Source organism: Pholis gunnellus (genome assembly GCF_910591455.1).
Source record: "Pholis gunnellus genome assembly, chromosome: 1".
NCBI classification, from domain to species: domain Eukaryota; kingdom Metazoa; phylum Chordata; class Actinopteri; order Perciformes; family Pholidae; genus Pholis; species Pholis gunnellus.
In genome coordinates this window covers 8,663,409-8,676,880 of record NC_136528.1, presented here as the reverse complement: position 1 = coordinate 8,676,880, position 13,472 = coordinate 8,663,409, and the positions used below count along the sequence as shown (strand labels likewise).

The 13,472-nt window shown below is 41.3% G+C and overlaps 1 protein-coding gene across 1 annotated transcript in view; it reads left to right on the top strand.

Moving 5' to 3' along the window:
• LOC306699215 (protein kinase C-binding protein NELL1-like) overlaps positions 1-13,472 on the top strand; it is a gene marked incomplete at both ends in the record, with an annotated part of 218,421 nt that overhangs the window by 172,524 nt on the left and 32,425 nt on the right.

Sequence of the window (13,472 nt, the reverse complement as noted above, 5' to 3'; positions counted from 1 at the left end):
AAAGCATCCATTCATGCTGTTGCATAGACCCATAGAGTGTTCTTAGTGTTCTTAGTGCCTAATATCTAAAGCACTTGTTGTCAACTTCAGAAAATGAAAAACAGACAGTCAGTGATTAAATCAAAGTGGAAAAGTGCTTCAATAAACAAAAATGAATACATTTTGACATGAATACTTAACTCAACATAGAGTGCAGTAGGCATTCATTTGGAAAAAGGTTTTTAGACATCTAGGAAAGATATCCTCTGTAAACAAATATTTAATCTTCAGCGCTAACAAGGAGCCTTTAGTATGTGGCTCACACTGTATTGTAATTTTAATACTTTTATTTTTCTGATTGGTTTTTCACTATATGCCTACACCAAGACCTGAGGGAGACTGACTTCCTTCTCTGCTCAGGACGCCACTATATATTTACATTGCAAATAGTTTATAATGCGCTGAATTTCAAATATAGCACCTTTTAAAGCAATATTTCATAACTTTAAGTATATTATCCAAAATTGAAGGTGTGATGCCCAAGTGAAGTATATGCAAATTGAGTGCTGTGCTCTGCAGACAATAGGTGCATAAAGTTGTTAAACGCAGTGCAGCTTCTCCTGAATGGGAAATCATTAAACAGCAATAAGTCACTCTTGTTGTAAATCTGTCATCAGATAACATGCGCTCACAGAGTTTATTAAAGAAGCCATTTTTTAATTAGCCAGCCAGTGAAAATGGCTAGTTTGTGCCAATAGCCAATTTTTATTCGTTGTTTGAAACGTGACTCTTTTGACACTCGCTAGTCGTTAGTCAAGTTCATGTCAACGACGCTCATTTCCCCAAACTATCTAAGTGGTTTTGTTGCCTAAACCGAACTCCCTGTGGACAAACAACCTATACTGATCAATTTCAAAGTTTCCGCTTTGGATAAATGGAAAAACAGGCCTGCTCTGCCATGTAAAGGGAGCTTTGAAAGTTTCGACCATCCTGCTGTTTCTGTGCAACATTAAAATGTTACTTGGTTTCAGCAGCTTGTCACAATCAATACGGATGTTTTACCAATACACATTGGCTATTGGCACAAACTAGCCAATTTACCTGGCTGGCCAATTCAAAAATGGTACCCTTAAAACAATAAAGACATTTAATGATTTCCCATTCAGGGGAAGCTGCACTGTGTTTAACAACTCCTTTATCAAACTGAACAATACAATGTGAAAGGAAAATAAAACAAACATTAAATTATATTTATGTTTGTTTACCAGTTACACAAAAAGCACTTTGGGAGCTTGCATTGACATTTGTTTCTCTATTGTAGTTGTGTGACCCCATGTTAGTGTGAATGCCAGTGAATATCTGCGGAGGACTGCGTCGCTGTCTACATACCGTTTGACATTCTTAGATGTGTACACTTGCATGTACACACACAACCTCCCGCTTTAGACCCTGTGTCCACTGGACCGTGTGCTGCATGCACTACATTTAACTGTATATTTGCTCTGAAGCCTGCCGCAGTGGGACAGTCCTTGCAGGTTCAGGGAAGATGAAGCAGGCCAGTCGATAGCGGTCCATGTAGGGCCCTTTTGGAGTCTGAGGAGACTCGTTAGAGCGTTGGCAGCTTCCACAAGCCAGAAGAGCGTCAAAGCTCCAGCTCCCTGTTGAGTACTGCAAATATCCCTGGGGCCCATTATCACAGCTGGAGAATCATCTTGGAGACCACCTGAGTATTAACAGCCTGGTTTATGGTGGAGCCAATGGGATGAAGGGACAGAAAACACACTGTATGTTTTGTAAAGCTCCGTCTAAGAAACCAGGAAGTCTGAGGTACAATCTCTATTTTTAGGAAGCACCTGTCCAAAATGGCACCATAGAAAAGATAACTGGGATAATTAAAGTTGTGTTCTGATAGTTGGTTACAATGCCTGCAATTCCCCCCTTTTTTTATTAGCAGAAAGCGATGCTCATTATAAACATTCAGGTTTAGCCAAAGAGCATTTTGAGCATTTGAATGTCAATCATTGAGTTTAATTTGTTGGATTTGTCATTTGATATTCTTGAATTTTGTTGAGAGCTAAAAAATAAGTTTGAAAAGATTATGATTTGATCAGTGAATTTGATGCTCGATTTATATTTGATACAATTCAAACTCCTCAACAGATGAAACCTTAGTCTTGACTACTTTTAACAGTTCCTTTCCTCATGAAGCAGTTTTTGAATTGTCTCTAAATGTGAGATGTAGTGGCAGCTTCCCTTTTCCCACTGATCAAATATCTCCCAAAGCACTATACACTATAACTATAAGCCAAACTTCTCATATGCACAATATAAACGGCTGGATGGATTTTTGCTTATATGAAGTATAAAATTAAAATTAGTTAACCTTTTATTTTAATTTGAATATATCTGAATAATTAATTAACACCACTAAGAATCTCCCCAAACAATCAATGCCACAGTTCAGTCTGCACTAATAACGTAACGGTTTGATTTGCAGCCCCACTGCTTAATTTGTAATTAAAGAGATCCCACGAGCTTGCAAGAAGCCCTTTCATCTCATTTTCATGACCGCGTGCTTATGCTTGGCCGCCGTCCAAGAGATGGGAGTAACATTAAGCTTAATTAGGCTTTGATATTCCGAACATGATTTCTAAACATCTTCTGGCAAAATATGTTGAATCATGGGATATCAGTTGCTGTGAAGGAGCCAACATACCAGATGAATCCATCTCAGTGCTGGTTCCACCAACGCTAAACAACTGCGGCCCTCAAATTCCAAAAGTTAGTTCAAAACCAAAATCTGGTCCTCTGATCGCTGAGCGTAGCGCCTTTCAGATATTTTGATCATCTCACAACTTGTTAAACACAGGTACAAATGCAAACACGGTCACTTTTGACCCTGCCATGTTTCACCGTGATTTCTCACTCAGCAAGTCCCGTTCTGTATCCGCACTGCTGCTCATCGCTGTGACGACTAATAATGTTGTAATTAGAAGGACAGGACGGGAAAGCATGTCAGTCATACCAATTATTAGCGAAGGAAAAGTGTGTGTGTGCATGAGATAGAGAGCGATGAATGGAAAGTGAGTGCACGGGGGGGGGGGGGGGGGGGGGTAAAAAGAGGAAAAGCAAGAGGAAGAAAGCGAGACAGATGGTAAATGCCGATAGAGAAAAGAAGCACAAAACGACAGGAGGAGAAAAAAGAAGCAGGTGTGTCCAACTGCCCCCGACCCCCCCGCCTCTGTAACACAGGCAGGTGGGAGGCAGGTCTAGAAAAAGATCAATGCAATTTGCAAAGTGTCTTCCACACAATTTATACCGCTGGATTGTCTCCAGGCTCATGCTACACACACACACACACTTGCAGACAATATACGTAGCGCTACCTCCACATTTGTTTACTCTGGAAGTCACAGCCAATATGCAAATGATGGAACAGAGCAGCAAGAGAGGCAGATGTCTCAAACAATGTTTGGAATGTGAAATACACGAATACAAATACATGGAAATGACTAAATGTGGTGGAAAGGCTCCATTTACATCCATGGAGGAATATGAAATGCACTATATGGTAGATGGACAGCAGAACAAAGAATGTGGGCGCCTGAACATGACACCCATACGCGATGTCATCATAGAGCCATGGGCATGAATCTGCTGCTGTAACAGCTCCCGCTCAGCTGGGAAGACTCTCCTCAAGATTTCGGAAACCTGACTGCGGGGATTCACTCCCGTTCGGTCCCGAGAGCCCTAGCGAGGTCGACCCCTGATGTTGGGCCAATGAGGTTTTAATTCAGCCCAAAGGTGTTGGAGACCAGTGAAGTCATTCCACACCAAACAAGGAACATATTATTTGTGTGTATTGACAGAAAAGGCCTTCCCCAAACTGTTGGAACAAACTCTTATCGTATACATTTTCATTAAGATTTAAGTGCAAAACAGGGGTGTAGCCCAAACCATGAAGGTCAGCCCCAGACCAAAACACAGATAAGTACATTGGTAAGCATGTCCACATATTTTTGGCCATGTAGTGTAGCCAATCTATGATCAGCCAGTAAATAGGAAACCACACATGACAGTGTTAATCCTCCTCACTGACGATATTTGTCAGAGGCAGGTGAGGAAATTCTATATATTTTTTAATAATGTCATTAAAACTTCCTACATCTTACCTATCCCATTCAGGCCAATTAGTATTATGCGAGCTGGGAGTTGGAGGAATCGGCCTCTATTTTCCCCCTCCCCCTGAGATCTCATTACCGTGTGATGGCGACAGTGTTGGCCAATCGACCTGCGCCTCCCATCTCATTCCCCTCATACATCACCGCGGCCCTCTCAGGAATAAGGGAATTAGTCTGAGTGCGACTGCAGCTCCACAGCCTGTCCCTGCGCGAATGTTAATAAGGCGAAAAAGTGTGTTTGGCCAGCCGCGAGCAATGACTCCATACTAGACGAGGCAAAATCGGGTTTCTGAGCGCCCCCCCCCCCCCCCCCCCAAAAAAAGGGTGTGATAAACTTGACATGTTAAAAGCTAAACAGGTGGTGAGCACCCTTGAGTGACAATAGCTTATTTCCTGTGAAGGCAAAATATTATTTTTTTATTCCACTGCCACACTTGAATGGATTAACAAAGAAAGAGCTTTTATATTTGTTGTGACTCTGAGGACTTCAAATCTCTTTATTGTTATTGGACCTTTAAAGGGAATAGATATTTGTCCTCCGTCACATCTAAATAAGTGAGGTTTCATTGAATATGCTTTGGAGATTTCTCAGTCAAAGATTTTACACACAAATACGCGGGTGAAACTCAGCTTGTTAGCGCACTTGGTAATCACATACATTGCTCCGTGTCCGCCCAAGTACACAGCTCCTAGTGGGCCCGGTGCTGGCCCCCTGTCTGCCAGATGTAACTGGGATGATTGCAGGGGCACATGAAGAGAGGCCTCGATCTCAAGACCCCATTTCACTGCTATTGATTGTCTGGGCTGACTGGAAGTGAGAAAAAAATGAGGGGTTAGACTCCCTCTTTACTTACTCTTTCTTCCTCCCCTTCCTCTCTCTCATCCTTTATTTTTACTGCAATTCTCCTGTGCAGAAAAAAAGGCTCCCATTACGTCATATGTCATAAGCCACAATAGTTCAATCGGAGCAAGGCATAAGATTATAGATCAGCATTGTTGCCGCTGCCCGCCTAATGATCAGCAGCCCACTGCAGAGCCTTTGTCGGCAGCAGAATGAGTGAGCTAATCTTGTTAATGGTCCGTTTCATTCCCTAGGACTGGTTTGTATAGACAAAGGGGTTTTAAATAGAGAGGATTTGAGTAGCGAGTCTAAACAGCGGGGCAGAGGACAAAAGCATCGACTCGTGCGTTCCTCATCTTGCTATTGGATCTAATCACAGAGGAGCCATGTTGCAACCAGCTAACAGCGAGCAGTAGAACCCAGGCTAATGCATTCTGAGAGATGGAGGGGGGGGGGGGGGGGGGGGGGGGGGGGGGGTGTTTGCTGCAGGGAGGTGAAAACAGAAGTGGGTGTGTTGGATTTAGCCTCCATTTCCCCTACAAGTCTGAAGCATTTAATTTTCTGTTTACATAATTATTGCTCCCCTTCATTCCCTTTTTGATAGGAACAACACATTAAGCGGCTTCTCTGCTGTGCAGTTCTGTGCTAGAGGGCATAGTGTTTTACAACATTTAATTGGGTGAATACCACAGTATCTGAAAGCCATGATTAATTGCAAATGTGGGGGAAAAAAAACACTACTTGTTTTTGAAGCTTTGTAGCAATTATCATTTGAGGCAATTATTTTTAGTCCGTTCCCTGCTGTTAGATGTGGCTGCTGTGCAGCAAAGAGAATATCCTCTCTTGTGTTCAGCTCTACACTTGTAATGTAATTTAATACACGAGGCGGGAATCTAGCATGCTGTCCTCATTCTATCTGATCCGTGGTGTTTTTTTGTCTTCAATCAGTGTTGTGTCAGCGCAGTATTAAATCTGTGAAAAAAGTGCTCTTTATTTAACTTGGAGATGCTTGTCAGTGATGGGGTGTGATACAGAGAGGAGGGCAAAAACCACAATAATGCAGACTAGACTCTAATGCAAGTACACTGCCAGCAACGTCTCTCTCCCAACGCGTCAAATACAGAGGCTCGGTCGGGCTTGCGAGAAGAATATGGTGCGACTTTTCAAAGGTAGAGTTCTCAAGCAGTGGGTGGAGATGCTCTGATCAGAATGGTTTGTTGAATCACTTGTTGTCTGATCTAGGCAGCCCACAAAATGCTTCAGATATACGCGAATGTATCTGCACAAGCACTAAAAATGTCACGGTCCAAGGGTTTTGGGAATAGTTTGGTTTCCTGTTTTATTGTGAAAGTTACTCCCCTCTGGTGTCTTGTTTGTTTTTTTACTTCCTGTCTTGGCTCGGCCTGTTTTCTACCACACCTGTGTTTCATTAGTTAATTAGCCTCTGGTGTATGCAGTCAGCGTGTTTCCCTGTTTCAGTGTCAGGTCGTCTGCTTTAGTTTGACGGTGTCTACGTTCCTGCCGTGTTTCTTGTGTTTAGTTTCCCCCGGTGTTCAGCATTCATGGTGTTTTGGATAATCTCCTACCACCTGCCGGTTGTTAGACTTCCACTTGTGAGTTTCCTTTTTCATTACATCATGTACTGAACCTGCTGCTCCTCAACTCGTTTCTGCATTTAGATCCTTTGTTGAACTGATATTGTGACAGAAAGTTTTCATGATATATCATATATTCAGGGTATATTTTAATTATATTATTATATATACATACCCTTCTTTCAACATTAAACTGTTTCTCATGAAATAGAAAGTTGTCAACGTGAAAAAGGAAATGAGAAATTGTGACCTGCGCTTGTGAAGAAACGAGAACTTCAACTTGGCTGTAAGCCTGCATTTAGTGACCATTAGACAAACTGCCCATAAAAGCACTTTCGCTGTAAGCTTTCCGTAATTGTCGCGACGAAACACATCTTCTGAAATGGGCTTTTCAACAGACTTAGCGGAGGGTTTGATAAATGCAATGTCCTGGCTTTAGGAAACCCAGAAACGATTTGCATCAGTTACTCAAAGGACAACTTAACTCTACATTAAACACTAATGTTTTCCATCAGCGAGTATTCTGTCTAATGCATTGGTATCTCCTATAAACATCACTGACGTCAGTTTTCATTTGGATCTGCAGTAAAGAAAACACAATAGTCTTCAGACTACGAGACACAACGGCAGTAGATATTGTGTGTCGGCTTTATTTCGGGGATTATCTCCATGTACAGTAAAATCATAATGAACACAATGAACAGACCACATCAGTAACAATTCATTACAGTGCTGTCTTTATGCTCTCAGCCTTTGTTTCCTACTTCCTCACACAGCTTTGCAGGTAAGATAACAATAGGTTGTTAAAAAAGTTGAAAGACGACACATCCTAACAAATAAAATGTAATTTGACAAACTTATAAAGGAAAACATTCATTAGTAAAACACTGAAATAAAAGATCTAGTTTGTTTATTCTAATAAGAACATAAAACACCCCAAAAAATAAATATGTGCTGATTAGACCTGCCGTCATCACTTTAGTTTTTAATGCAGTAACGCTTCTCCCTATTTTCAAGTAATTGAATAGCTTCAGGACTTTGTTGACTTTGTTTTCATATACTGTAAAAGTGAATGAAGTCAAGTGACAACTTTCATCTGATATATTTCTATTTGCCTCAATAGGAACAAGTGTACACCACTGGATGTGTGTGTGTGTATGATAAATAATGTATTGGTTCATCTCTTGATAAAGTTGTGCTCACCATCTCATGTTAGCTTAATTTCTCTAGCTGCCGTCTCCCTTGTCCAATCAACAGGAAATTCAGAGAAAACACATTTTGCTCGGAACCAAATGTGTTACCCTCGTCGTCTTCTGAATTATAGGGAATTTAATTTGCAGCCTGCGCTAATGGCATCAAGAATTTCACCTGGTACATAGCTGTAGTGTAAAAAAAACAACAAAAAAACCTGGTTTCAAACACAGACGGGGTTTCGACTGGGACTGAAAAGCACAAAGCCCAGAGGCTCCAGGCTCCAAAACACTTTAGTTCAGATCTGTGGGCCCTGACTGATTTATGGCAGGCTGCAGGCAGCACACACACACACACACACACACACACACACACACACACAAACAACGGATAGAAAAGTAGAGGAAAGACTTGACTAGGAAAACGCCTTGAAACTTAAGCTGGTGTAGCCCGATAATGTTTACTCACAGCCATTGCTGGGGATTTAACTTTATCCATTACTAAGTTTTACTACGTAGCAACAAGATTCAGATTTCAAAAACTGAGAATTAGACTTGGCGTCGTAAACACAGAAACATTAAGTCTCGAGATGTGATGCCTGAGCTGCAATTAGTGTAAAAAGTGATGTAATAAAGCTACTTATACTCCAGAACTTACCTTAAAATAAACACGTTCACATTCATGGGTACATTGCAAACAGGAGCTGGTAAAAGCTACTTTTAATGGTTGGTTGGCCAAAATGTAAACAAATATATTCTTAAGAAAACAGGGCTTGAGTTGGAGCTCACAGTTCGACTCCAAGGCAACATTGTACTTCTTCTCTTGCCTCAGATTTGTCCGACTGTGAACACTGAATACTGTCAGACTTTGAAACCTGCATGAAAAGGACAAGCTTCCTCTGCCACCAGTTCAAAAGAGCTTATGCCAATAAGGCAAAATAACTCTCCCTGATAGAGATATATATATATATATATATACACACTGACCAAGGTTTGCATTCAGTCCCCTGCAGGAGAAATCTGCTGAAATTCAATGTGCCTCACACTAACACTATTTCCTCCCTGCCAGTAGTATAATATAGTAATTAATCATATTATTGAATAACTGGGAAATCAGTTAATCAATGATGCCGGCCAATCCACTAATGAAATGATGGACACAGAGATAGGGATCATGTAGTTTATACAACTGTCTACTACTAATCATTGGCCGTCGTCGTCACTTTGTCCAAGCTGATATTTCACAGTCAGGATCTATGACTTTATTTTTTCCCCTTTTATATCCATAAAGATCAAAGACACATAGAGAACGACAGGCAGTACCTCATTAGTTTGTGTGTGCTTACTAGAATCTGATATCCAGGTTTATTTGGCTAATTAGTGCAATGTTTCTGCCAGCAGGAAATTTGGAGGACCAGACGCAACAAACACACACACACACACACACACACACACACACACACACACACACACACACACACACACTCACAGAGCTCATCAAAGGAAGACTCAGAGATATCAATTTGCCAACAAGAAAGCCGCTGGAAATAAGAAGGAACAGAAAGTGAACCAAGAAAATCCAAATACAAATTATTCTTATATATATATATATATTTAACAATATAGTGTGAATTTCAGGGATAATAATAGACACGACGTCATGTCTTGTAATCTGGAGTCTTGAAGTCGTTGCTTTCTCACTGCGTGATTGACCGGCAGCAGTGGGGTCACACACACCATGAGATCTTTCACCAGGAGAAATCCATCCCAACGAGCACGAAAACACACATGAGAAGTGACACGGGGGATGAGGTATAGCACGCATGCTCGTTGTTGTTGCCGTTGGAACACGTGTTGTTGCCGTTGGAACACGTGTTCACAAAATAGCCCGTTTCCACACCTCCTCATTAGCCCGTTGTCATTCCCTCAGCGTCTGATACCGACGCACAACGCACCCTTCAGCGTGTGAGTGAGTTTACAGATTTTACCAGCCGTGATGTATTTTCTAAACCTAACTAAGTGGTTTTGTTTGAAGGCACAATGTTAACCACTTGTTTACTGCGATCGTAGTGGAGTGTCACAGTTTGACACCGAGGGTCCTGACCAAGCCTCAGCATGAGGGATGAGAACGTGTTGTGCTCATTGATTTATTTGCCTTTAGGTGCAACAACAACTTTGATCCGAGTTGCAAATGCAACCCATAGTACCACAGTCAGGGGGGATCCAAAACTGTTGGCGAGTGGAAAATCAGGGCTAAAGGTGTGTAGTGGGAACTAGGCCTCACAGACGGAGAGAATCCCAACGACAAAATATAAAGAGTCTACAAGATAACCACAAAGTTCTTTTCTTGAGTATCTAAGTGTTATGCTCCTTGTCTCCTTTTACTTTGCCATGTATTAGTAGCTTTTCAGAATAACTTTAAAAACCTATGATGAGCTTGTGAAATACAATATTTTGTTATAAAGTTACTCAAACCCAACATTTTATACAATTACTGGAGTTAGTTGTGCTGCAGCCGGCTACAACTTTGAAATGCTGCTTAATGCGTCAGTGATATTAATCCAATAGTTTAAGTACATTATTCCAATAATACTTAATGACTTTTACATACGGGAACTCTTTTACTCAAGCAAAAGATCTGAATACTTCTTTCAACACGGCTTATTAACGCAAATGTATTTGTGCCGCTTGGCTGAAGAGGTTAAAGCCGAGATCAGAGAGGCAGAAACACAGGTTAGTGTGTTGACAAAGTGAAATAAATTAAACAGGAGCCATCTCCTTAGAGGATGATATGATGGTTTCTGTTCTCACCAACTGCCTGTAATACCAGCTGCTGCTCCGCCTGATGGGGCTTCCACCTGCATGACACACACACACGCGCGTGCATATCCAAACTCACTTTGCATCCGCAGCCTCTTTTAGTGCAGATTTTGCAGCTGTCACTGCCATCATCTCACCACCCTTCTTTCCTCTCTTATCATCCGTCTATTCCCCACCTCTCATCCATCCCCCGTCACTTCCGTGAGCTGTCTGTCAGGGCGACAGTGACAGGTTTAGTATTCAGAGTCATGTTTTTTTAGGCTTTTTTTTTGCTCGCTATCCATGCTCAGTATCGTGGAAGCAAATGAGCCACATCTCATTGTGTGCCAACAGTAAGCCACTCATACAATGAGATGTGGCTCATTCCGAACAGATATGCAAGTACTACATCAACAGTAGTTCAACGCTGGACTTCTAAATGTTTGTTACTGACAGTTTGGATAATGATTCGTGTTCTCCTTGTTTTTAACTTACAATGAGAAAATCTGTGTGATCTTGTGAGGAAGATCGTTTTTTAATTGGCGTTTTCACTTAGTTGCAGCATCTGACAATGAACCAATTGGAGTTATGGCCAATAAATTAAAGCAAGGCCAGGGTTAACTGTTTCCAGGTACTGTTGTAAAAAATCCAGGGATTCATCTGACTTGATTTTATATTAAATAACATAAAAACTCAAAATGGCAACATTACTCTTGCCGAGTCATAAAATTACTTAGGAATTTGGCTTGACAGCAGACTTCAAGATTCATATTCATTTTGACTCAACATGTAAAAAATAAACTAAGCTTCTTTTTATAGAATTAAAGGATGTCTACCTTTGCCTGCCTTTGACTATGGAGATATGCTTTATTGTCGCGCTGCCCCATCAACACTCCAGCTGGTAAACCCTGTCTTATCATTGTCATTTGAGTTTGTCCTCCGTTTTTCTCGCCGGCTGGGAGGAGAGCAGTCGGAGCTCGGAATCCCAGTCAGCACAAACCCCAGAGCCTGGAGTCACAGCGGGCTGTTATCAGACCTCCAGTGTTTGGGTTTTGCGATGGCTGACTTTGAGCTAACTGCTAACTGGGAGTCAGTCACCCAGAGCTGCTCACGCTCTCCTCCCAGCGAAGCAGCCTACCGGCGGCTGGGAGAGTGAGGTTGGGTGGCAGTCGTTTTCTTTCTCGTTTTTTACACTTCACATTTAATCCAATGGACAAACTATGAAAACACACACGGCCCATCGATGTATTATTGACAAGCCCTCAGTGTAGCTCGACTTCTTCGTCATGTTGGACTGAGGGCAGACTGGACGCTACAGTGACTCACTATCGCCCAATCGAGGAACAGTGAAAGTGGTTTTACAATACAGGATCGGTCGGGGCTAGCTGGTTAGCATGCTAATGTCAGAAGATATCTATGGAACACAATAAACCGTTGTCTTTGACATAAGGTCAACACTGTGACCGCTTTACATTCTCTTGGTAATGTTAGTTCTTTTTATAAATGTTTTCAACTTAAATTCCGGCCGTGTCTTCAGTTTATTTAAATTTACTAAAGAAAATCTGAAGTCTTCTATCTCTGTTTTTATTATTTATATATTTTTACACTATTTACATTTAAAATGACAACTCAAAGATGGTTTAATTGATTATGGAATGACACCTTTGGAATCATGCTGTGAGCTGCAAACTCAATTCCATTCATCTTAATTGTCATTCGGTGGAGGCACCTATATTATTAAATGAATTGTGAGATAGTATTTTTGTTTCTTTGTTTGGTGAACGAACGCTTTGGATTTAATCTGTGCTGCAGAAGAATGTAAATACAGAAAATAGAGAATTTACCTCCTAGAAATGCCAGACTTGAATATAATGGAAAACCAAAGGAGAAACAAATATCACTCTAAATCAACATTTGGCATCTTTTCAACACAATCTTCCTCCTAATAGCAAATTCACTTCATGACCTGATGGGATGCATACACGTATCCTCCAGATTCCCGCAGCATGGGTCATTTCCACCACTACATCTCGCCTCTCATCGGTAAGCTTCATCTTATCAGTGACGGAGCAGAGGCTGGAGAAAACGGTGTCGTCAGCTGCATCTGACTCAATAATGGATTCAGATGGAGGGAGCCGCGCGCCCTGCACCACCCTTGGTTATGGAAGCTCCTCACATCCTGCTGCCAAGGGCGTCCCTGTTCCTCCCCTCCTCGCTGCTCTGATAGGTTCATGCCCCCACGACTCTTCCACGGATGAAAATAGATAAAATCATCCAGACGTGGATTGAACGGCCAGTTAATGTTTGCCACACACTGATTCATTAAAAAAAAGAGGCAGTGAGGGGTTTGTGGTAGATTCTTTTTATTTTCTGTTTAGTTGTTGTTCAGCAATACATTTTTGGTTTTTGTACATTAAAAAGTCAAATAAACACTGAACAGAAGAAACTCCCCCAACCAAGAGAGCTGTTTTGGCTTGTGGGTTGTTTAGTTTTTATTTATTCACAGGGTCCTGCCAGGTATTCTATCTGTGAACTTATCTTCTCCAAACTCTTTTCCAATACGATTTCAAACACAGATGCATCAGTAAAGTTGCGCGCCGTAAAACCAAAACAATAATCTGAAAGACACTGAAATGCTCTTTTACAGCTGAGGGGAATTACAGAGTCAGGTGATAATTATCTGTGTGTTTGTTTTTTGTGTGACGAATTACCAAAAAAAAAAAAAAAAATAGGTTGTGTGTCAAATCAAACCACATATCTGAATGTTTTCACCCCAATCTCAAAATCAGTGTTTTCCGACGTGGACCTTTTTGCTTTGGGTTTGATTGAGCTTAGAGAAAGATGGTGGTCATGTTTAAAAGAAACCAACCTTGGCTTTTGAAGGCAA